At 47.2% G+C, this 25,719-nt stretch overlaps 1 protein-coding gene and 1 non-coding gene across 3 annotated transcripts in view; one reads left to right on the top strand and one right to left on the bottom strand.

Annotated features, from left to right (window-relative positions):
- Positions 1 to 25,719, bottom strand: part of LOC135921941 (arylsulfatase B-like) — a 151,379-nt gene that overhangs the window by 38,213 nt on the left and 87,447 nt on the right. Inside the window, exon 1 of one of the 2 annotated variants that reach the window (XM_065456360.2) lies at positions 12,965 to 13,164. The exons of the other annotated variant lie outside the window; for it this stretch is intronic. The gene's annotated coding sequence lies outside the window, so the exon portion shown is untranslated. Of the gene's footprint in view, positions 1 to 12,964; positions 13,165 to 25,719 lie in introns of those variants that run through there. 2 annotated transcript variants of the gene reach the window in all.
- TRNAT-UGU (transfer RNA threonine (anticodon UGU)) lies at positions 16,127 to 16,199 on the top strand. The gene has a single exon. It is a non-coding gene; the product is annotated as a tRNA-Thr (tRNA).

The raw sequence follows: 25,719 nt of genomic DNA on the forward strand, positions 1-25,719 counted from the left end.
GACAACTCGCGCATCATGTGGGTGCGCGCCGCGACGCAGAGCGCAGCGCGTCGCCTGATGCCGCTTATCGACGGGTGCGCCTGGTTGGGTTTCAATGCCTCCTCTCTCGCGCTTATTTCTGGGCACACTGCGCCATCTGGTGGCGCGGCCGAAAAGCCCACGCGCGGCCCCGGAGACGAGAAGCGTGGCGCACCGGTGCCTGCGAACGCTGAGAATTGTTCCGTCGCTTGCCACACGCCCAGTGGCACACATTAAGTGACACAAGTCGATGAGATGTTCACCGAAGAGCGGCACATATCCAGTGCATTCATGGCGCAGCTCGCTAAAGCCTGAAAGACGTTCATTGAAAAGCGACACATACCCAGTGCAGTTGTGGTGCAGCCGGCTAAAGAGCCGGGTTGCTGCCTTTTAGAAACCCTTGTTACGTGGGTTTGATTCCACCATGCATCGTAGAAATCTCAGGGGTATTTCTTTTCATTATAGAGCGGCACATTCCCAGTGGCAATTACTGTGATTACCCCAGCGGGCATCAAAGAGGTTCATTGAACACCAGCACAGACCGAGTAGCGCATACCCAGTGCTCCAAGTAGGCGTCAACGAGAGAGAGAGAGAGAAATAACATTCATTATGCCCATAGCAACTAACGCCACAGTCCGTCAAAAAGTTCCTTCGAAAAGCGGTACCTACCCAGTCCCGCATCTACAGTGAGCCATGTCGGCGTGAAAGAGGTTCGTTGAACAGCGGCACGTATGTACACACTGCCACATACTCAGTGACCCAAGTTGGTCCGACTGTTGGTTTCGAGCTCTGCTCCCTAAGCACAGCAGCCCGATGATCTGCCCATTCGATGGCGGACTGCTCAGTTAGCCAGGCAGACGGGAACACGGTTAGATGCGAACATAGATAGATACACGAATACAAACAGATATACCGCCCCCGAAAAGAGCGTGAAGTACCCTAAGAATACTAACGCAATAAATAATAGAGAAGAACAGAAAGACGTAAACCTCCTGTTAACTGTTGTGTCAGCATAACCTGAGCAGTTGCTGAGAGAAAGGAAACGCTTAATGAAAGCATGCTCACGAAATCATGAATGAACCCATGCTGCGGACATTAAGTACCTTCGGCGGACTTACACAGTGTTTCCTTTTGACGGTTTCACCATATAACGAACCAAATTCAGCCGGTTCACCTCCGTGTCTTTCCCTTATCATTATGTCTCTCTCGTGCTTGTATACTGAGTATGGTCGGTAGAGTATTCGTAAATTTTTAAAAATGATATCTGCGAGGCACAAGTGGTGCCCGCTGTCTTGTGAATATCGTGGTCTAGCGCTATTTATCGGCAGGCACACCCTCAACACACCCACCTTTCGCTTATTTGAGAAGGTTTTGCCAGAGGTGATGAAGCATTGAGTTTATTAAATATAGGTATGGCAATACATTGTCAGCGCGCTGTATAGTACCGCTACTGTGTTAACCTTGCGCCGGTCGCTCGGACAGAGAAAGTCGAGAAGAGAATGCTGAAGCTAACAAATTCGAGAGCGTTTGTGACCAGTGTTTTTTTGATAATGTAGAGGCTGTCTCCGGACAAATATGAAAGAGTCTATGCAAGGTCGCGTCACTGTTAATTGACTATTCCTGGGGCGCATCATCTACATTACGCTGGCGCTTTGCCACGCTCGGTCTTATGGCAAATGCCGGGGCACGAGCGTTGCACATATAGGGCACAATGTGTTTTCAAAGGGCGCCGTGTGCGGACGCACATGTGCAGTGTCGTCGAGTGCCACACAAAATTTTGCTCTGCAAGTCTGCCAATTTTCAGTGTGTCTTTGTGAAAGATGCTTTACTATGGTACAACCAGAGCAAAGAGGCTACTCGTACGTGGGGTAACCTTATAACCTTATACCAGGGAAATGTGTGAGCCAGTGTTGGGATGAGGCGTTTCAGTTCAGCAAGTTGGCAGTGATTCATGTAATTGAAAGGGCCAAAAGCAGGGCTTAAAATCTCCTTTCATTGAAGGGGGGCCCCTTCAGGATGGCGACATATATATGTTCGCAGCGCGAGAAGGTCGGGGCAACGAACACATAAAGACGGGACGGGTGCGGGCGGACGGATGGTAACTGGTCTTGGAAGACCTCATGAATACACGAACTCGTCCAAACCTGGATTTTGATTTACTGCTAGCTCCTTTGTGTTAGCACGCTGAACGGAAGGTGCATGTTTATCGCCCACCTTTGACGCAGGTTTGGTCGCAAACCACCGTTAATTTTCTATTCGCACGAGTGTTGTGAAACAGCCTACATGCAGCTACCATAACCCAGTGCAAGTGTAAAATTTGCATGTGTTTGAAAGCCAGCGCACGCCAGGACGCTGCGCTCCCCTTCTCTAGCGCACAGAGAGAAACCGGCAGTCTCACGTAGCCGACGGAATTCTCCGCTTTTACGGCTCCGGTTAGGAGTAGCATGCGGATGGCGCGCTGATGTGCTGCAAGAGCCGGAAAACGTTTCCCTCGTGTAAACCATCTGTGTATATTGCCAACCACTTCGCGGAAGCGCACAAATGCCGACGATCGCATCCCCGCTTACGTTCCATGAGGAGGCATGTAGGAACATAACAGTACAGTTGTTTACCCGGAAACGAACTCACTGGATCGCTAAATGCAGCTTTCCAAAAAACATACTCCCTAAAGAACATTTCTAACACGAGGATATGCTATCACTTCGCTTTCGGTCCCGTCGAAACCACTGCTTGCTACCAGCATCTTTTGCTTCTTCGAGAGGCCGGCTCCTCGCAATCGGCTCGTACATGTAGGGAGCAAAGCCGAACTCCTCAGAGAAACGCAAGCTCTCGAAATTTACCATTACCGTCTCAGCAAAATAACAGCGCCAAACCAGCTTTCACCGTGCTTCATGTCTAGCGGCAGCGGTCGGTCCGGACGAACGCCATTGTTGACGTCACGAGGCGCCTGACCAATCACAGACGCAAACGAGGTGGGCGAGCTGCCCCAAGTATGCTGCTGCCCTTTTCGTCGAAATAAAATCTGTTTGCGCTTTCTTTCGTTCAATTTCGATGCGATATTCGAATTCGGAGGGTTGAAAACCATTACGTACAGCTCTTCACTCACTTTTTCTGGAAAACCTTTCAGCTTTCCTTTAACGCCTGTTTGACCTCCGCCGCGGGTCGGCCCGGCATTGGACTATCTTCGGGATCGGCCCACACATGGGGAGTGCTTAACGCCTGCTTCACCTCCACCGCCGGTCGGGACGGTATTGCACTATCTTCGGGATCGGCCCACGTATGGGAAGGACTTAACGCCTGCTTGACCTCCGCCGCGGGTCGGCCCGGCATTGGACTATGTTCGGGATCGGCGCACGTATGGGGAGTTCTTAACGCCTGCTTCACACCTCCGCCGCGGGTCGGCCCGGCATTACACTATCTTTGGGATCGCCCCCCGTATGGGGACTTCTTAAGGCCTGCTTCACCTCCGCCGCGGTTTGGCCCGGCATTGCACTATCGTCGGGATCGGCCCACGTATGGGGAGTGCTTAACGCGAGCTTCACCTCCACTGCGGGTCGGGACGGTATTGCACTATCTTGAGGATCGCCCCATGAACGGGGAGTTTTTTGCGTACAACAACAGGAAAATTTCCTTCTACGGCAGAGGTATACAGCTTCGCTGTAAGATATCATCATCAGCAATGGCTCGGGCGTCGTCGTCTTCACAGCTGACTCCATTGCCACTTATCATTCCAGAGTATGATTTCGCTTCTCATCTGTCGCCGTGATGGGGACGCTGCGTTTATGGCTCATACTCGTTTAATCCATTGCTTAAACGATGCTGAAACGAGTATGAGCCATTCATTGTCCTACGTGACGGGCACATTTAATAACAGGGGTGATATGCGGATGTGTGTGCGTACCTATATCGCAACGATGACCACAGATAAGGACAATAAATAAGTTCCTACCTTCGTTGAATATTCTGGGTCACCTCTGTGTCGTGCGCTAAACAGCTTCGTTTGTCTTCCGTCTTCACAGAGTGGAATGGCTCATTAATTTTATTCATTCTTATTATAATATGCTTTCACCGCGATCCAATTTCTATGGCCACTGTGCGAACCTCTTGCTTAAAGAGTTCCCAAGCAGCCAATAACAGAAAGTTTGTGGAAAAAGATGTTGTTAGGCCCATACGAACGCGAATAATAAATTCCAGAAATGCATTTTAACTGGAAGTTCATGCTTGACTTGACCTATATGAGGCCTAGAGTGAACGTGCCAAAGCCGCTCATTGCACTTCCTTCGGCGCGTTCACGACTGGTGTTATTTAGATAAATTCAAGCATGGACTTGAAGTTAAGGTGCATTTCGGAATGCGGAGGTAAGTCACTGCGCTCATCATACGTTCCCGCAAAGAGCACCGAGGGTGGCACCCATGCTGCTCCGCTGCTAGCGAAGTGCTGCACTCCCTGCACTTGGGTGTGGCGGGGGGCCGCGGGCAGACGTCCTCTCTGTGGCCTGTCTCGTTGCAGGTTCGGCAATGTGGCACGGTTGTCTTGTGGAGGTAGCACCGCAGAAGGCCGGAAAATTTGATGTAATATGGTACTGTTTCTCCTTGGAATGTGATCACCATGGTTGTTATGTTTTCCAGTCTTCTACATGTTAGCGCCTCGCATCCGGGAGATTCAATGCGTTTAAGTAACATTTCGGATGGCACCGATACAGGTGACAGCCTTCACACCCTGATCCACACACCCTGAGAAGCTAGTGGCCGTTCAACACCATCTCCAACAATCCGAACCGCTTGCCATTCTGCTCGAAATTATACCACAGGCAACAAAGAAGAAGGGTCCCATGTTTGTTCTAAAGGTCTACTGTCGTCCGAAAAGCGCGCCATCGGTCCTCAAACAGGTTTTGGAGCAAGCCAGACACGAAGCAGGCAACCATCCGCTTCTAATAGTGGGCGACTTTAATGCAGCCCACCCCCTCTGGGGTGGCCTACTTCACAATGTTATTGAGGACATGGATCTCACACTCGTCAACGATCCAAGGAATAGCACGAGGCTCGGCACAAGTGTTCAAAGAGACACGAACCCCGACTTAACCCCCACCAGAAGTACCCCTAAGCTTGCTGGACCAATCTGGAAGAGTACCTAGGCAGCAACCACGCGCAGCTAGCCACCACTCTCCATGGGCTCGAACACAAAGCCAGGATAGGCACTGCTCGCCTCACGGATTGGACCAAGCTGCGGGAGACAAGAGAAGAAATAGCTACAAACGAACAGAGCCAACAGCTTCAGTCAATTAAGGACTGGATCACTCAGCTTCACCAGGATGTGAAGGCGCACACCAAAATGCTTGAAACATCCACCACCACTCCGAGCATCGACGCTCGCTTATTTCACATGTGGGAAGCCCGGCGTAGCCTGCTGAAGCGTTGGAAAAGGCAAAGATTAAATCGCAAGCTCAAGAGGCGAATCACACTGCTCACACAGGAGGCTGCGGAATACGCAACCACGCTATGCCGAGAAAATTGGCTATCCCTCTGCGATAGCCTGAGAGGAAGACTGAGTACTTCCAAGACGTGGAGGTTATTGAGGTATTTAATCAACCCGGCCAGCAGCAAAACGGAATCCCACCACAATATGGCCCGAGTAATCCACCAATTTCCAGGAAACCAGGCGGACCTCCTTTTGACTCTCAAAGCTCAGTACTTCCCCACACAGCCATCGGAGCCTTTGCCACCATACACCGGCACGCCTAACGAGCTCCTAGATGAGGAAATTCATCTACATGAAGTAACAGCGGCGACAATGGGCTTGAGACGCCACACAGCTCCGGGAATGGACCAAATTACCAATAACGCACTTGTAAATCTTGACAGCCCCTCGCTACTAGACCTTACCGCTCATCTTAACGAAGTATGGAGGGAAGGAAACCTTCCCTAGGACTGGAATATGGCCGAGGTTCGTCTGATACCGAAGCCAGGCAAGCCACCAGCCATAGAGAACTCACGACCGATCTCCCTCACTTCGTGTGTAGGAAAGCTCCTAGAGCACATCGTTCTGAACCGGCTACAACCATTCCTGGAGCACTCGGGGAAACTTCCAACAACGATGATGGGATTCCGTCCACACCTCTGAACTCAAGATATCCTACTTCAGCTGAAAAAGAAGGTGAATGTACCAGTGACACGCACCTCCCCCACGGCTATCATTGCCTTAGATCTTAAAGGGGCGTTCGATAACGTCAAGCATACAGCAATCTTACAGAGGCTAAAAACGCTGGGCTGTGGGGCCAGGAAGTATTCCTATATCAGAGATTTCCTCTCAGATAGCAAAGCCATCCTAAAGGTCGGGGACCAAACCACAAACCCCTTCCTACTGGGCGGGCGCGTCACACCACAGGGCGCATTGTTATCCCCTCTCCTTTTCAATATCGCCCTAATACGCCTTCCGCTGCTCCTCGATAACATCCCGGGGATCCAGCGTGGCCTATATGCCGACGACATTACCATCTGGTCGTCCACAGGGTCCATCGGGGCAATGGAGAGCCGCTTGCAGGAAGCGGCAGACGTGGTGAGCGACTATGCTGTCATGCGGCCTCAGCTGCGCCCCCCAAAAGTCGGAGCTACGCCTGGTCTCACCGCGAAAGAAGCACTCATTCGACTCGTCGCCCGCTATCAACATGCAACTGGAGGGACACACAATCGTTCCATCTCAGAGCGCAAAGATATTGAGAATGGTTTTCTAGTTGGATCGCACCAACACAATATTAATTCACAAGCTTAAGAATACAACAGCCCAAGTTACCCACATGATCCGGCGAATAACAACCAAGACAAGAGGCATGGGGGAGGCGGACACGCTTTGGCTTGTCCAAGCCTCCGTCGTGTCTCGAATAACTTACGCTATTACATATGTACTACTCAACGCGATGGAACTCAAGAAAATCAACACAATGATCAGAAAGGCATATAAGCAGGCGATGGGCCTGCCGATCAGTACGTCCACAGAACGCCTACTACGACTAGGTATGCACAACACGGCCGAGGAGCTGATCGAGGCACATTTATCCAGTCAGCGAACAAGGCTGGCAGTTACGCAAGCGGGGAGGTCCATCCTCGTACGCCTGGGCCCCTCTGCCCCTCTCAGCCATCCGCTGCCTCAGACTGTGAGCTTGCCCCATGCCATCCGGAGGAACATCGCCGTACGTCCTCTACCTCGCAACATGCAGCCAGTGCACCACGCAGAGCGAAGGCAGGCCCGGGCCCTGGCCATGCACAAGCGATATGGGACTTTACCCTCTACAGCCTACATGGACGCAGATGCTTACCCCAGACGCGCAGCCACAGCAGCCACCGTAGTCGTCAACAAAGAACACGGGAGCAGCATTTCGCTCACATGAAACAATACCCTCCAAGCCGAGGAAGCGACCATAGCCCTCGCGCTCTCCCAAACGGAGGTTGAAGTCATAGTGACCGACTACCAACAGGCGTGCCACAACTTTGCTAGCGGCAGAATTCATACCACTACGCTCGAAATCATCAATCAAAAGCCGCCAACGAGATCAGTCATGATCATCTGGGCGCCAGCTCATCACGACATTCCTGGCAACGAGGTCGCCAACCACGTGGCTCGAGATTTGACCCACCGAGACGATGCCGAGGAATCTGAACCCGAGCGCATGCATCCTCTAGTCTCATTCCAAGACATCACACAACACTACAAGCTAACCCACGGAACATATGTACCCCCACACAAGTCACTACATAGAGAGCAGGAGCGATTACTCCGAGCTCTACAGGTTAATACATTCCTCCACCCAACCAGAAATCACCTCATAGCCCCTACACAATTCTGTCCACAATGCCACTGGACTTTCTGACAGATTGTGACTTCACTGTGTGACGCAGGATTGTGCGGTGAACCTGCATAACACTAGGAATGCCTTTGCGGGATGCGTGACAGTGCCCACAGAAACAGTTGGTGTGTACGTGCATGTGTGTGTGTGGTTTTTTCTATTTCTTTTTTTTTTAGATCCTTCACTCTCACACCTATTTTTTAAGGTCCTTCTCTCTCTCACCTATCGCATCCCCTTGCCCCTCCCCCAGTACAGTATAGCCAACCTGAGATAATCTCTGGTTAACCTCCCTCTCTTTCCTTTGCCTCTCTCTCTCTCTCTCTCTCTCTCGCAAAGGGGCGTAAAACCACATGTATATCGTGTTTCGCAACCGTAGCAACGCGGAGGCGCAGGTGGCGTAATTTCGACAGAAACAATTCAAGGAGGCACCTGGGACGAGCGGGGAACGACAGCGACAAGATTTAATGGCATTCAGGGCTCGACGGAAACCCGTCTGGTCGGGAAATTTTATGGCGGGAAATATCGAGCACCGACCAATCGTTGACAACAAAAGACGTTTCGGCCCCGCTACGGGGGGAGCCTTATATGATGATGGCGATCAAGAGCTACAGTACCGCCCGACGCCATGGGCAGCATGACGCCGTTTTCTTATGCTGCTCTAATTAACATCCCCACGTTGCAACCGCGCTTCTCCATTTCTCTATACAATTTTCACTGTGTCTTCGCCATTATACCAAACACAGCAGCATACGACGACAAAAAGTAGGCGATTAGTAGCAAATGCTTACGCATGTTGTAGATAACTCCCAGAGGAGTTGCTGCGTGAACTTTTTTTGGCCATGCAGCATCAACCGATTAATCGCCACTAAATTATTAATCTAAAGATTGGAGAGTTAGAATTGCCCCGCACAAGTGGTAATAAAATCACGTCCAGCGCTTGTCGAATCGGTGCCGCGGTGCTACAGTTGACCTGCCGAGGGAGGGCCGAATCCCTCCTTAAGAAATGCAGTGGAGGGGTGGGCCCCCCATGGTTTCCCTGTCTTTAAGCACTGGCCAAAAGGGTGGAAAGTTGGGCTTGTTAGTGGTTCATGCACTCTAACCCGATTTACAGCCTTACGGTTTCTTAATTACAGGCGCAAATCGGCCTACAACTCCCACCCTTATAACCGCTAAAGGTGTAAGGATGTGAATCAAGGTGTGCTAAGGGTACAAATCGGTTTAGAGTGTAGGTACAGCGTGAGGAAGACTTAAAAGACGGAGACTAGTGTAGACATGCAAAACAACCTTTGTTGAAAGTCAGCGCTGTGTGCATCCTAATTTATTATTACTGACATGGTGCTATTTAGAGGTTGGCGCCTTTAGCCTTTAGATGACACCGGCAACTCATCATCATTTCAAAACAAAGTGAAATCATGAAATGTGGCGAAAAACATTAAATGATGTCAGACAGCATGAGCACAAGGTTCTGGACATGAGTCGAGGAAGCCACAGAATATAAGCATACACCGTTACGTAAGCAAATACAACGTTCCAAGAACACCTTCTTGCCTTCCTCGCACTGTACCTATAGAATCATAGTACTTAAAAGCTGCTGTGAAAACACGGACAACAAAAAGAAAAAAAAGGACAACACAACCGCCGTTTGTGGTGTTTTGTATGTCTTTGTCCTCTTCATTCCTTCATGTGCCCGTGTTTGCAGACCTGCCTTTCCATAACGTCAAAACTGCATACTTAGCCCACTTTGTCGCTGAGACTTTAAGGCTTTAAGCTAACAATATGTTTGTTGCTTAATATCATCGCAATAAATTAATGAATGTTACTTTGATCATGGTCACCATGAAATGCACGCATCTCATGATCACACTAAGGATGCTGGTAAATCAGTCATGTGGCGAGATGGTTCACTAGCTAGCAGATGCTCTGCAAGACACCAACGCAATGCATCAGCAAAAGTGAGTGAATATAAAGTAGTGATTTACGCACTCTATTTGTTATTTAAATTATTGACAATAAATCACTATTATTGTGCACCCTGTACGGACTCAAGTTCTGGAGCTCCAGCGCAGAAAGAAGTTTGCATACCGTTTCTTAAACACGAGATTTCGTTTATGAAAGACGTCGGATCTGGAAGCGCGACATCAGGTTGGCGTTGGATGTTCTCCCTGCTTACAGTAGGCAGTGCAATACTTTCAAGAAATGAAATCATCATTATTTGCCAGTAACGGCCGTGAAAAAGTGCTGCCAGTGTCTGTAATTGGCGTGGTGGCATGATTGGCTGCTATTTTTTGGTGGTGCGCTGATAAATGATGGTGTGCCCGTCTCCTTTTAACACCTCGATAAGTTAAACTCATGTTTCTGGAGCTTTACGCTGCCAGAATGTGCTAGAAAAGCATTTAGTTTTGTTGCCGATGCAGTTAGGGCAGCAGCGGCTTGATATGATGCCCACACTGAGGAAACCTTCGCAGCAGTGATGTAAATTACATAAACTTACAGTACTGACTATAGCGACTTACAAATAAAGCCTGCAAAGTACGTAGCTGACATCATAGCCCCTTAATTATTTGACTCATATTTTCACTGTGTCGATTTTATCTGCTATTTTTTTCGTAAAGAATAAAAATAGCTGAGCTATCGTTTATATTCAAGAGTGTGGCCAGAAATCATCTTAGTAATTATCGCTCGATCTCTCCGTTACCCGTACTTCCGAAAGCACTCGGAAAATTAATATTTAGGAAGTCGTTTATTTTTTTAGCACTTTTTGATATTTGGTTCCCTTTCTGTATTACGAACGGGAAGGTAAACAGAACCTTCTTTAGTCTTGGTAACCGATATTATACTGTCCAAAATTGAAATGAAGAGACCAAATTTATGTATGCTTATTGATTATGAAGACTTTTGAACTCCTGAAACACAACATCTCGATTTCTAATCTGGTAAGATATGGTGTCCGACGTCCTTGACTCAAGCTGTTATGTTCCTACTTAGCCAAGTGGCGGCAAATCTTTTTCATTGGCAATAACAAGTCGACTCAGAGACACAATCAATATGGCGTTCCTCAAGGTAGCCTGCGATTATTTTTTTTCATGTTTATAATAATGGCATAATCGAGACTAGCAGTAAACCACACTTCATACCCTATGCCGATGATACCATTCTTTTCTCGAACGGTACTTCTTCGAACGAGCTTATAATTAAAATAGAGCAACATCATCTTTACTGCACTGCATGAATGGTCCGTGAAGCACGGGTAACCGATTGAGTAAATAAAAATATGAAGGAGCAGAGGCCGTATTCTTTACACAAATAACTTTAACATAAAAAGAAACAAAGAACTAAAATTGGCTGGTGATAACGTATATAGTTCCCTGACACCTACAGATTACTTGAGGTTCTGTTTTATTATTGCATGAAAATGAACGGGCGTATATGTTACACACTCAATAAGCTGTCTCGGTCAGTTGGTATGCGCTTTCCAGGTGCCTGTCTGATTTCTCTACACATCTCAAGCTACACGATTTATTGCGAGATGTTTCACTGTTATACTTAAGTTACTGCCATCTGCTTTGGGGCATAACCTCGAAAACAAACATCAGTAAACTCGCACTACAGACTAAACCAATCAGGCACATCGCTGGAATTAGCTACACAGCCCACACGCTTCAATCCTTTCGTCGCTATAAGATTATTGTGTTCTTAATATACGTACCAATTGTTGTACTCTGTTCGTTAACTCAGACCACACGGGCACGCCATCCTTCATACCAGGGGGAGGAAGGGTGCACAGATTAGGGATCTAGATCTTAGGGTGCCCCTACAACAAGCAATCGCATTGCGTTCGCGGTCTGCCCGGCCGGGAAGGTGCTTTAGAATATATGGTTCTCGGCTTGCGGTTAGCGTCACGCGATTGCAGGGTCCGCCATGCGCGCAGAAGGAAAATGAAAATATAATGATGGAAAAAAATGAAATAATGCAATTCGCAATACTTTTCATAATGAAACGTATACGTGAGAGTTTATTATTTTCAATCAGGAGGCGTTGACGCGTTTTTTGAGATGTTCGCGGCGACGTTGAAACGACGCAAAGCAGGTTTGGGTCGTTTGGGGCACCTGGCGCTATTTTTGACATTTAGCGTTAGAGGTGCGCGAAAACCCAAACCCAAAGATACCGTTTGGGTTCGGCGGATGCGCTGTGGCGAAAGGATAATCGTTAGGGGCTCCCCGATCGTCGTGGGCCCCTCTTTTAAAGCAGAATATTGAGACGCTTGCATTATATATTTTTTTTTTCAGGGGACCATTTATAACTGGATAATAACTTTTACTACAAAGTTATCGCTTGGCGCATGACGCGCCTTCATGTATGAAAATTTTCTGGAATGTTGTCACCGATTATACAGCGAAAGAACTTCATGTATGCGACTGCGAGCGCAACGCCAATAGCGGTGCACTTTCCGGAGCAAAAATATATGGACAAGGCATTCTGTGATGAAACTGATTTTCCTCTCTGCCTATGAATGCGACCTGCAAATTAGGCATGTACAGCCCGAACTTGACTTTGAGAAATCTCCTGTGCACTCGTCAATTTCAGTGTTCGTCTGAATTACGAATAAATTCTGCTTTCTATTTTTTTTTTTTTTCAGCGAGCCTGGGGTCCATATACTTTTGCTCACGGGCGTACAGTCGCGAGTAAAAGTTTGGGGACAAAAGGTGCCGCGAATTTTTTTTTTTTTCAGAGCCTGGGCATTCCGGCTGAAATCAAGAACACACGCCTACGTGCTCCTGTTTGACCAATACAATGCATTAAACCAATTCCAGGCCATGGAACTGCCCTTGAATATATTTTAACTTTCGCTCGCGACTGTGCATTCTGTAACGCACGCGACCACCAGCAGTTACGCTACAATGTACGGTGAATCATGCATATAAATAATCCGGTGCACTTTTTCCGTAGATTAGATTTCGACGACCGACGACTATGATCGCCACTGTCGTTGTGCGTTGAGTGTCACTTGCTTTTTCTGAGCAATAAAGCGTTCAATTCGTAACTCACAGTTTCAATACTCTGTTTCTTCACCTTCTCTACAACGTAACAATATTTTGGCATACGCACCACTTTTCTCTTGTTTTAGGCCTGGCGAAGCGACGAGTGTACCCTTTCGAAAGCGATCGGCAACTGGCGAAAGAGTCCTGAGGCCGCTGACACAGCGGAAGTGCGCGCGAGGAACGCAAGCCCTCACACGCACGCCCGACAGCTTGCGGAGCTCAGGCGTATAGAAGCGATAGCAGAACGGGTATATAACATGTGCTATGGAGTGCGCATTTGTGCGTCGACAAATGGAGCCGGGCCCCGTTTCCGCCGCTTTCGTGCCGTTTCTTTTTCTTTTTTTCTTATTTTGCGAGCATTAGTACATGTGTCTGCGGAACTGGATGGATAGATGCGAAACCTTAATGAAGGTCCTGAGGTACGCGACTCAGCGCGCTGCGAGCCGCTCCCACGTCGGGACAGTCAGGCCATGCCCGACCGCCGCATCGTGAGCCCTCTGGAAAGCCCATAGTTGCGCCTCGGCATCGGGGCTCTTGATAGCGGAGAGCCACTTGTCCTCATTGATTTGTTCTGTGCCTCGTAACGAGGGGCAACGCCAGAACATATGATCTAGGCTAGCGAAGTCATTGTAGTGCCTGCAAGAACTAGTGGCATAAGTGTCGGGATAAAGCTTGGGGAATAAAGCCGGGCTGGCATACGAGCCTGTTTGCAATAATCTGAGCGTCAATGCCTGCGCTCTATTTAACCTCTTGTGAGGAAGGGAAAATTTTCTCCTGCCGAGATAGAAGTGCTGCGTAATTTCATTGTATGTAGTCGGTTGATCTCTGTTCTCCACCACTGCGGGCTGGCGGTGCAGTTCTTCATGGTCGCAGAAAGCGAGACCTCGCGCTTTGGAGTCGGCCAGCTCGTGAGGTTTGTGGGGCCTCCAATGATGGATCCTATGTGAACGGGGAACCACGTGAGAGTATGGGTGGCGATGCTTTTGCCGTCGAGGATGCGACAGGCTTCCTTACACACGGCGCCAACGCTGAAGGCGCGGATGGCTGCCCTGGAGTCGCTGCAGATATTGGCATGTTTGTCGTCCAGGAGGGCCAAGGCAATGGCCACTTGCTCGGCCGCACGCGACGACGTGCTTCGTACCGAAGCGGCGTTAACGGTCGAACCCCTGTGGTTGATCGACACTACCGTGAAATTGATGCTGTTGCCGTACTGGGCTGCGTCAACAAAGCAGCCGCCGCCAGGGAGTTCTGTCACGCCGCGTAGGAGCGCCACCGCCCTGGCCTTCCTTCTTTCTACGTAGCGCTGGGGATGCATATTGCGCGGGGCGGGGGATATTACGCGCCGAAACTGCGATCCGATCATGAGACACTTCCTATACAGTGGGGCACTCCGAATTAATTTCGACCACTTGGGGTTTAACTTGCGCCCAATGCACGGCACACGGGCATTTCTGCATCGCTCCCCCTTCAAAATCGGACCGCCACGGCCGAGATTTGCTCCCGCGAGCTCGTGCTTAGCAGAGCAACGCCAAAGCCACTATAAGCAACCACGGCGGGTGAGTGTGCAGAAGAGCTTGCGGTTATTACCATCGGGGTAATACTGCAAGTGCGTGACACTTGGACTGTTCAGGATTACCTTGCACCACTCTTAGTGTAGGACAGCTAGAAGGGGTACGCTTCGTGAAGTTGTCATGCAGCGAAGGACAAGACACCGGACTGATGGCCCGAGTGAAAGAGGACAAACCACAGACGACACCCTCAACAGGACGCAAGCCAATCAGGACAACGTGCATTCTCGAAAAACGTAACTGTCTGGAGCGGGCGTTTCAAACAATTTGTATGAAATAGCGATACATTTGATAACGGGACAGGAACACAAATACATGAGGACGAGCGCTCGTTTTCATGTATTTGTGTTTCTGTCTCGCTGTCAAACGTTTCGTGCTTTCACACAAGGTATTCTCGAATTGTGGGGCGAGTTCTCAAGCATATTGACACGCGTTTAGATTGCTTTTTTTTCTTTTTTTGTTTCTTGAGTGATCGCTTTTCACCGAACAACCATTGTTACAATGCTATCGCCCGGCGCAAGGCGCGCGCTCATGTATCAGAAATTTCTCGAATGGTTCGCCAATACTACAGCGAGGGAATCTTGTCTAATCAGATTGCATGCGCGTAAGAGTGTTGCGTGTGCATTCTGGAACTGCCGCGAGCATCAGTGATTACGCGGGAACGTGCGACGAGTCATGCATGATAGCCGACGCGTTTGATTAGTGCATCACATTCGGGCGATCGACGACTGCGCTCGCTGCTATCGAGCAAGCTCAGGAATGAGCTCGTCAACGTGAAAGGCGCTTTGACCCGCTCTAGATATCCACGAGTGGTTTACAATATTTTTTGTGCAGATGAATTCCAGACAGACAGACAGACAGACAGACAGTCAGACGGACAGACAGACAGACAGACAGACAGACTGACAGACACAGACACAGACAGACAGACAGACAGACAGACAGACAGACAGACAGACAGACAGACAGACAGACAGACAGACAGACAGAACTGTCTATATATCTATGTTTATCTATGTACTTACCAAAGTACCTCCTGGGTAGATTTTCTGAGAGGCCTCGCCGACGGATGGGACTCCAAACCCACACTTTCTCGCCTGGCTGATATGTGACGTATCGGTGTTCTAGATTGTAACGTCAAGCGTAGTAGTCCTGTTGTCTCGCTGCTTCAGCCCGTTGAGCGAAAGCTTCAGCGTCCGTGTCTGTATCACCGCAGTCATGTGGCAACATCGCATCGAGCATCGTCGTTACTTCACGGCAATGAAGAAGGCTAAATGGCGTCGTTCGCGTTGTTTCCTGTTGCGGTGTTATAAGCGAATGTGATGTACGGTAAAATGTCATCCCAATTCTTGCGTTTCACGTCTACGTGCATAGCATGTCCGCTATAGTCTTGGTCAAGCGTTCTGTTAAGCCGTTTGTTTGCAGGTGATAGGCTGTCGTCTTTCGATGAGCCGTGCCGCTGAGGCTAAGCATTGTCTTTGGGAATGCAGCCGTAAAGGCAGTCCTCTGTCCGTCATCACCGTTTGCGCAGCGTGCCTCTTGGTTTCCGTCATGCTGATGTTCCCCATCCGCCGCCAAGGTTTGTGAGTGGTGGCGCTGGTTAACGCTCCCGGGGTTCTAATAGAAACATAAATACCCGGGAAATTGGATGGGTAAACGGCGCCGCGGTAGCTCAATTGGTAGAGCATCGCACATGTAATGCGAAGGCTGTGGGATCGTTCCCCACCTGCGGCAAGTTGTTCATTCATCCACTTTCATTTCCATTAACTTATCGTTTCTTTATTTCATTTATTAAGCACAAGTATTTTCCCCTATACCTTGGCGTCAGTGTTTCTTGACTTCTTATAATATGTCTATTCGGGGCGTTACTGAAAGGTCACGTATGACCTCATGTGGTCTTATGCAATTTCGCCCTATCCAATATTTCTACAAAATATGCCACTTCTACGCATCTACAGAATACATATATATTCCTGCACACATTATATTGCACACATTTGTAACCATCCCACTCCTCTCTGCAGTGGCTTAAGACCTAGAAAGTATTCATAATAAACAAAGTAAATAAATTTATAGTGACAGAACAGTGTCTCCAACTACTTGAAAAGCTGCGTTCGAAATACCAAATTCGACCACCTGTAAGCGCAGCCGACTCGACCACCAAACTACATCAATGACCGCAGCGATTGCAGCTACCCGCGAAGCAGTCCTTTTTATATAGAATAAACCACCTCAAGTATGGGCTATTTATTGTGACGCGAAACCAGCGCTACAAGTGATTGATTCTGCCCTTAAAGGGAGCTTTAGCTCGGGTGCTCATATCTAAATACGTGCAAAAGGAGAATTTGTTTTTCTCGGCAAGCAACGGACAAAATTTGACGAGGTTTATTGCATTTAAAAGAACAACTTAAAATCTAGTGACTGTTTGTTTCGAATTTTATATTTATGTCGTAAATTGTTTATTAAAAATTGGCAGAAATCGAATATTTTCAGAAAACGAAACTATTAAGTTTACAACGCTGTAACCCACCAATAAATAAGTGATATCACAAATCTATGAATTGAACCTAATAGTACATCTAAAGCGGACAAAATTGACATGTTACGCATGAATCTCAACAAATTTAGTAATATGTAAATAGAGATTTTGCAGAACCCTTGTACACAATGCAACAAATTCACGCAAAATATAAGATGACATGCCGAATTTGTCCGTTTTCAATCATCTAATAGATGCCGTTTACAAAAACACGATATATGTTCTTGATGCGCAGCTATTAATTTATAAACTTCGTGCTTCTATTCTTTCAAACTTTCGAAGTTTTGAAAAAAAATTTAACAAAATTCAGGCGCTAAATCAAAATTCCGCTTCCAACTGTCACTAGAATTTAACTTTGTCTCTCAAATGCAACACATTTGATTGAAATAGGTCCAGGGGTTACTTTAGAAAAACGTTTGTATGTTTTACATGTATTTCAATAGGCCGCGTCGGATTTGGGGCCGAGCTAGAGCTTCCTCTTAAACGAGGATTTTATCTCCTCGCTCGAAATGTGGTGGAATTACACGATTTCTATCTTAGAACTTACCATCGTATAGCGTTTCAATGGATTCCAAAGCACTATGGCTTATATGGAAATGAGCTGGCTGATGAAGAGGCAAAGATGACCCACAATAATGCCACGCAAGTGTCCATCCCGTTTTTTTTATGCGGACATTTATGCTCTAGTATATACACAATGGTACGAAAACAACATACTAGGCGCTGCCGACTGGCCGTCATCGACGCCTTCACGGTCTCTATCCAAACATACTAACGAAATTACCGGCCGAGATCAAAGACCAAGTTATGCAAGCTTGCTTCACAGGTTATTACTAGGTGGGGCATTCGCTCGGTGATGCCTACACCTCATCGGCCGTGCAGACAGTCTGGACTGCGAGGAGTGCGAGGTAGGCTAGACAATTGGACAGGTCTTCTGCATTTGCCCGCGATATGCTGCGCAAGGACAATCATTGGCACTGCATTTGCTCAAGTATACCAATGAACCTTTATCTGAAGACGTCCTATTGGGACGTTTCTATGCGTAAGTATAAACTTGCGCGTCATCGATGGCTTTCGACAGCCTTTCGCCCTTTCCAGACGTTTGGAAACGAAATGTTCTTTTATACACTGCCGAGGAAGAACACAAGAAAGTGTGTCTATTAAGTGTTAATTATTATAATGTAGTTCTCCCTATCTAACTTGCTGTTATACTTTCACTTTGAACTTGGTCTTACTAAACGGGCACGCTTGTCGCCCTTTCCAGACGTTTGGAAACGAAATGTTCTTTTATACACTGCCGAGAAAGAACACAAGAAAGTGTGTCTATTAAGTGTTAATTATTATAATGTAGTTCTCCCTATCTAACTTGCTGTTATACTTTCACTTTGAACTTGGTCTTACTAAACGGGTACGTTTGTACGCAGAAACTATGCCGCTTGTGGAAACAGCTGGCTGGGCCATGTACTAATGAATCTCTAAAATGGTTGCTTATCAAGGAACAATTTATCGTACCGAAAGGTGCCATTGCGATAAATTGCTCAACCTAAAGGAAGATAACATTGGAATACACATGTGGGTGCTTCGTCACCATGGCATGTGGGTGCTTGATGTGCGCAAGGTAATGGATCAAGCACGCGATAGGGACTCCTTCCTGCTCGGTTTAGGCCAGACAGGAAAGGAAGGTGCGCGCCGCTCCGCTTGCTTCGGTTCGATCTCGGCTTCCCTCGCATCTTTCCTCGTAATTTTTACAGCACGCGACAGTGCGGCAGCTAGCGAGGCATCCAACTTTCGATTTTGGCTTGGGTTTCTCCGAAAAGCGGTTCATGGGAGTGAAAAATTTAGTTAGATGTAACAGTTCCGCGGTTCTTGAAGCTGGAATTCGCAGAAGCTTTCCTCTATTCAAATGCGTGGGACATTGCCGGGACCAACAGAGTAGTTTGAATTATCGGTCAATTTGAATTGAGAGATTTCGAATCATCTGGATTACAGGGTATTATCCAGGTCAAGTTGAGCTCTATTCATATTCATGCCCTGTTTCTCTCTATATATCACGCATGCAGTCATTGCCTGCTTGGAAAATCTCGGCGTGGCCCGCGGCCCAAGAGTGGTTGTATTCTGATTAAAACACTATTAGAGTCGAGGCACCCATGTCGCGTTTTGCCTCTTTCGAAATAACTATTTGAGTAATTACGTGCTGTCAATTCAACAGCAAGTCATACATATAGTGAAGCAATATAACTAGCTCGGTGAATATATAAACGAAAGAAAGACTTACTGAAGCATGCACCCACCAAGATAATCTAAAAATTAAAGGAAATCGGAATGCAGCAATAATGAAACATGCAGCACTTTGGGGCCGCAATATATATGAAGTTGGGCGTGGAATCTGGAAAGGAGTAATAGTGGCAGCTCTAACGTTCACAAATGCCATTCTATGCTTGAACTCGGATATCTCGTCATGGTTGGAAGTCAACCAAAGATCGGTGGGCCGGTTGGCTATGGGAGCCCACGGTAAACCCACAATTTAGGCAGCACACGATGACATGGTTTGTACCTCTTTTGAAGTCAGAGAAGCGCAGAGCAAAATTAGTTTTGAAGACTCAGGAACATCGATGAAAATAAATTGGAAGTTAAAGTATCGGGTCCTGACAAGCATGGACATAGAATGGAGCAAGAGGTCAAGAAAGTTGGCAAGCAAGTACAGGGCAATTGAAAGTGTAAAAATGCAACCAGGAATTATCAGAAAGAAAGTGCGAGAAGCAGAGATAGCGGTTTGGATGCAACGATGGGAAGCCAAAAAAATGCCACAGAGAATCACAAGAATGGGAAGAAAGAAATTAGAAGAGAAAACTCGTATGATAACGCAAAAGGTAGTGCCTTGCTATTTGAGGCTCAAGCTGGTCGCCTAAGGACAACAACGTACCGGAGCAAATATTCGCAACAAGATGAGGCATGCGTATGCTGCAGCAAAAATCCGGAGACCGCGCAGGACATCCTAATGGAATTTGTAGGGATTCACCCAGTGAGAACCGTAGGTAACGTACACCTTCCAGGAGCGCTTGAATTTAAAGTGTATGGAAGCATCAACCAGTCAGTAGTGGAGATAAGCAAGAGACTTTTAGAGTATTAGTGAAAAAAAAGCCGGGGAGAGATCTGTCTGACTGAATCCGTTACCGGCATCGGTAGTGGTACTAGGTAGATAGAGAAGCTTTCACTCCCGCTGTGGTTGCTGAGTGGCTATGGTGTTGGGCTGCTAAGCACCAAGTCGCGGGATCAAATGCCGGTCACGGATCCCGCATTTCGATGGGGGCGAAATGTGAAAACATCCGTGGTACTTAAATTTCGGCGATCATTAAAGAACCCCAGGTGGTTAAAATTTCGCGAGTAGCCCACAACGGCGTGCCTCATAATCAGATCATGGTTTTGGCACGTAAAACCCCATATTATTTTTTTAGTGCTGAGGAAGAAAGAAAAGGACTAAGGAGATGTATGCAAAAATGCTAGAATGAAAAACATGTAGACCATACCTAATTAATACAAGCAGGCTAGGTGACTATTTGTCACCGCCCTGTTTCAAAGGAGAGGCGAATAAATCATCATCATCAAGGCCCTCGGATCAGGCGACTGACTGCCCGGCGTCACTGACATCATCTTGTCGGCCACCGGTTATTGTACTGCACCATCCGCCCCATCTGGGTCGGTGGCGAGCCACGTTGCTTCAAGCGAGTTTTCAAACAGCGGAAACGCTACAGCTGCATGGTCTGTACAGAAAATTCAAAACTAGATACAAAATTTCGCTAAAATGCCCGGCGTCACTGACATCATCTTGTCGGCCACCGGTTATTGTACTGCACCATCCACCCCATCTGGGTCGGCGGCGAGCCGCGTTGCTTCAAGCGAGTTTTCAAACAGCGGAAACGCTACAGCTGCATGGTCTGTACAGAAAATTCAAAACTAGATACAAAATTTTGCTAAAATGTACTGCAGCTGTACGCTAGGTACACTTGCACATGTGTATCTAGCCGGGCCCTTTATGGCCGCATACGTACTTGAGATTTCGGAACCACGATGTTAGGACCATTTATAAATGACGCTATATCGTGCTAGCTATCTCACCGATCGCGGATAAATCAAGGGATCTTTTAAGCATGTAGGGCCCTCTGGGCTGGACTTCTCCGCAATAAAGTAGCGTCGCTGCCTACAGGATTCTCTGACTGAGCTATGTCGGTTGCATGGTTGCCATAGTCGGATGTTCGACTCCTTGTATCAAAAAAAAATATTTTTTTTAAATATAAGGATGGCAAGCTCGAATTCCACCTTCTCTAGGGCACTACATCTCCAGCCTTGGAGTGGCGCCTGACACCGGAAAAAGATGCTGAGAGCGTGTGGGGCTGTACTAATCGAGTTACAACCAAATTAGGAAGACTCACTAAGCTTCAACAAGAAACTCCCTCACAAGAACAGTAATTGGCCTCCCTGGTGCTGTATTCAGCCACTCCCTCGCCAAATGACTCATTCTAATAACCAATGGCCCTCAGTCCCCAGCAGCTGCGCAGCAGTTGACCAAGGCGGTGGTTAGATCTGTAACGAAGCATAGATCGCTAAGAATCCCTGTGTCTGAGCAGACCGCCAATGGAAAGTGACACTATAGTCGGATACAACTTTAGAAAAAAGGGGGCGTTTACTCCTCCGAGGCGGATGCACACGAGCATCCACCAATGGGCGCGCACTCTGGACCGACGTCATGCGCCGGACGGCCAGTGACTTCGCCGCTTCGGTCATCTGGGCGGGGCCTCCCCTTTTTTCTAAAGTTGTATCCGACTATAGCAACATTTAACACCCGAACTCTGTCGAGTGAGGCTAGCTTAGCAGGATTCTTTGAGGAACTATCAGGCATTGTTTGGGATATCGTTGGACTCAGTGAGATTAGAAGAACTGGTGAGCATTATACAGTGCTGACTAACGGCCACGTCCTCTGCCAGAAAGGACTTCTAGATAAGAAACAACACCAAGTCAGGTACCAAAACAGGCTGCTACTGCTGCTACAAAAGCAGTCGAATGCTATACTTTTTTTTTCTTTATTGCCGTTCTTTGACAACTGAAACAGACATACAGATGGCGTAAGGATGATATGTTCAGTGCTGTGGTGATATAACCGCCTGCCGTCAATTGGCAGGCGTGCATTGTTAGAACCGCTTTGGACAGAAGAGTTCATCTAACAAGGTAGCCCATTCAGGCTTATCTAGTCGTGCATTGCAAGCCTCGCACAAGAACAAAATACTTTCAGTAAAGTGCTCTCTAGCTGGACGAATAACCAGTCTTTCATGCCTGACGTCCACGCGTGTTCTCCGCAGGCTGTGTAGAATCAGCGCCATTAGCATATCATAAGGAACACCATCTTTACTGGCAATTGGAAGGAAACGGATGCCGTACGGTGTGATAGGCAACTCCTTTTTTAGTGTACGTCGCAGAATGTCCCACAAAAAAGTGCGTCCGAGCAATCCAAAAATATGTGTTCGATCGTCTCTGGTTTTCTACACCTGCTGCAGTTGATCGACCATGCGACAAAGAGGCCTTTTTCTTGTAGCCAAGGTTTGACGCGAAAAGTTCCAGTATGCAATTGGAAGAAAAAAGTTTTAACCCCAGTTCGCACTGGCATCCGTTTCACTCGCTTCAATACATCTGCTCCTGTGCTCGGTGAATACATAGACCAGTACAAAGGAACAGGCATACCAACGTCAAGTAGGTCCTTATACAATTTTTTCCTTCCAACAATAGCAAGATAATCAAATTAAAAGCGAGCATGCAAGAATTCTACGGAGCAAGCTACCTCCCTTAAAAAGCCGCGGAGACTTGCGCCATTTGCCGTTCTTGAGGATACGATAAATTGAGGTAACGCATTTCGTAAACGTAGCTGGCACACTGTTCACAAAAAGGGTTCCTTCTGATCTCGCAAAAAAAAAGAAATCTTGAGACAACTTGCCTCAAAAACAAATGCGCCAAACCAAGTCCTCCTGACTTCACCGACCGAAATAAATTAGTGCGGCTCTTTCTCCCATGTGGATCCTCATAGAAAAACAGCGCATGCTCTGTGTATCTTTTGGATGGTCATTCTTGACGCGCACAGTGCTTGCAACAGATACCAGATTTTCGCAAAAAGAAAACGATTGCATATGGTTGATCGCGCGAAAATCGATAAATTTCTACCTCCGAACTTTGTTGTTTTAACTTTAACTTGCACTAATTCCTCTTGCCAATAGTATTTTGTATCATGATAATATTGCAGAGGTACCCCAAGGTACCGCGCAGGGGTCGTAGTCCACTGCATGTTTATCAAAAATTTATGTTTTATCATTCCAATTACCATGCCAGATGCCCAATGACTTGATCCAGTTTATCGCACTTCCGGTGACCTTTTAGAATCTGTTCGCCACTTCTACTGCATTAGAGATGCTTTGCTTGTCTTGAGAGAATATGGCGATATCGTCCACGTACGCCAAAATTTTAACTTCTCTGGAGTCCATTGCAAATCCCCTTATGTTATTACTACTAACAACCTTTAAGCAAAATGGTTCAACGTACAATGCAAAAAGTAGAGACGATAAGGCGCATCCTTGGCGGAGTGCTGACTTAACTTCCATCATAGCCGTAGGCTGTTTGTTAACTATTAGTTTCGTAGATACACCAGCGTAGCACATTTTAACACCTTGCAAAAGAACAGAACCCATCTTGGCATGCTTTAACACAAGAAAAAGGATTTCATGTGACACTCTGTCAAACGCTTTTTCAAGGTCAAGTTGCAACAGTGCTACTTTTTCGGAGAAGGCGTCACAACTTTACAATATTGTTCTCGGTACATGTATATTGGTGACAATGGATCGTCCTCTTATGCCACATGTCTGGTGCGACCCTACTAATTGTTGTACATTTTGGGGTCTCCGTGCAAGAACCTTCGTGTACATTTTATAATCTATGTTTGTGAGACTTATCGGGCGGTACGCCCTTATCAACAGTAGTACATGAGAGTCTTCCGGGCTTCGATATCAGCACTGTGTGACTCTGACGAAAGGAAGGGGGCAGCACGCAGCTCTCATACGCTTCCGCAATTGCTTGATGAAGGGCAGTGGCTATGTCTTGCTCGAAAGCTTGGTAGAATGCCGCGCTGAGACCGTCGGGCCCTGGCGTTTTCCCGGGACTTAGTGCGTCGATCGCCCATTTCTCCTAAAGTGATCGGTGCTTCGAGCCTTTCCGTTACTTCACTTTCAAGGCTTGGTAATAGCGGCAGGAATTCAGTATCTAATCCTTCATCGCGAATGCGTTCTTGCCCTAGTAGTTCACAGTAATGCTCATAAAAAGTCTGCCATATTGTTTCTTTATCTCGTACAACCACATTGCCGTATGTTACGGCTGTTATCTCGTTCCGCGAGGCATAAGCTCGCTCGTCCCCGAGTGAGCGCTTCGTCGGCTGTTCTCCGCACCATAACTTTTCTTCGCGTGCGCGTACGACCGCCCCTTTGTATCTTTCAGCTTCGACTAGTTCTAACTGGGATTTAATTTCTTTTATTTCCTTCGTATACTTTCCGGGACTGACATTCTCAACACTTAAATAAAGAGTTAAATCATTTTGCATTTCTAATTCTTTTTTTTCTTTTTCTCTCGGCGCAAGGTGCCAGACCTGTCTGGCTAACATAGCACCATCTTGTATGAAATGCGCCCACGCTTCTGGATAACTTTTGCGTTTTGTCTCGAACCATCCGTGAAGGCTATCATTAACACCCCTCAAAAATAATTCATCGTCTAAGAGCTTAACGTTAAATTTCCACAACTCCCAGTTAAAACCAGTCGGTTTTTTCGGACCAACTGCAATGTTGACTAAGCTGCGATAGGTAAAGGAAACATGATTCACTTCACATAGAAAACACAATAGTATTAGATCCGCCCAAACGTAGGCAAGATCCAACCTGGCATGACTATTTCGCTGATAGTGGGTGAATTGTGGCGTCTCTGCAGTGGACAACACATCCCCAACATCCTCTAAATTGCATTTTTCTATCGCTACGTTGATCACTCTTGCATCATGAATAGGTGGGCTTCCAACTCTGTCTTTTACATTAAAGACGCAATTGAAATCACCCATCATCGCAACAATTCGATCCCACTGCAAATGGTTTTCAACACCTCCAAAGAAAATCTTTCGGTCGTTCACTTTGTTAGGGGCATACAAGCAAATGACGCGCCACTTGAATTCCCAGAAACATAAATCGCAAACAATAAACCGACCACTATCGTCTGTGCACACAGTTTCCACTAAGAGGCCTAAAGCGCTTCTCAGAAAAAGCGCACAACCACCTGAAGTTCCGCGTGCGTGCGAGACACATACGTAAAAACGTGACCTAAATGAACGCAACATTTGATCCGTCCCTTCTTCACTATCGACTTTTGTTTCTTGTACACCGATTACGTCCAGGTTCTTTTTCATGAACAGGCGACAAAGCTGATATTGCTGGCGCCTTCCTGCAAGGCCTCGCACATTAATTGTACCAAATCGTAAGGCTGTGTATAGATGTATTTTCATGGTAATGTGAGAAGGCGCGTGAAACTAAAGTCCTTCGTAAACAGACTACAGGCCAGAACTGACACTCACTTCGTTCGCATGCGACGTCAGTGTTTACATCCTCCTTCCTCACATCCAACACTGCTTTGTCCGCCTCCGTC

This window comes from Dermacentor albipictus, chromosome 1 (genome assembly GCF_038994185.2).
Source record: "Dermacentor albipictus isolate Rhodes 1998 colony chromosome 1, USDA_Dalb.pri_finalv2, whole genome shotgun sequence".
Taxonomy (NCBI): domain Eukaryota; kingdom Metazoa; phylum Arthropoda; class Arachnida; order Ixodida; family Ixodidae; genus Dermacentor; species Dermacentor albipictus.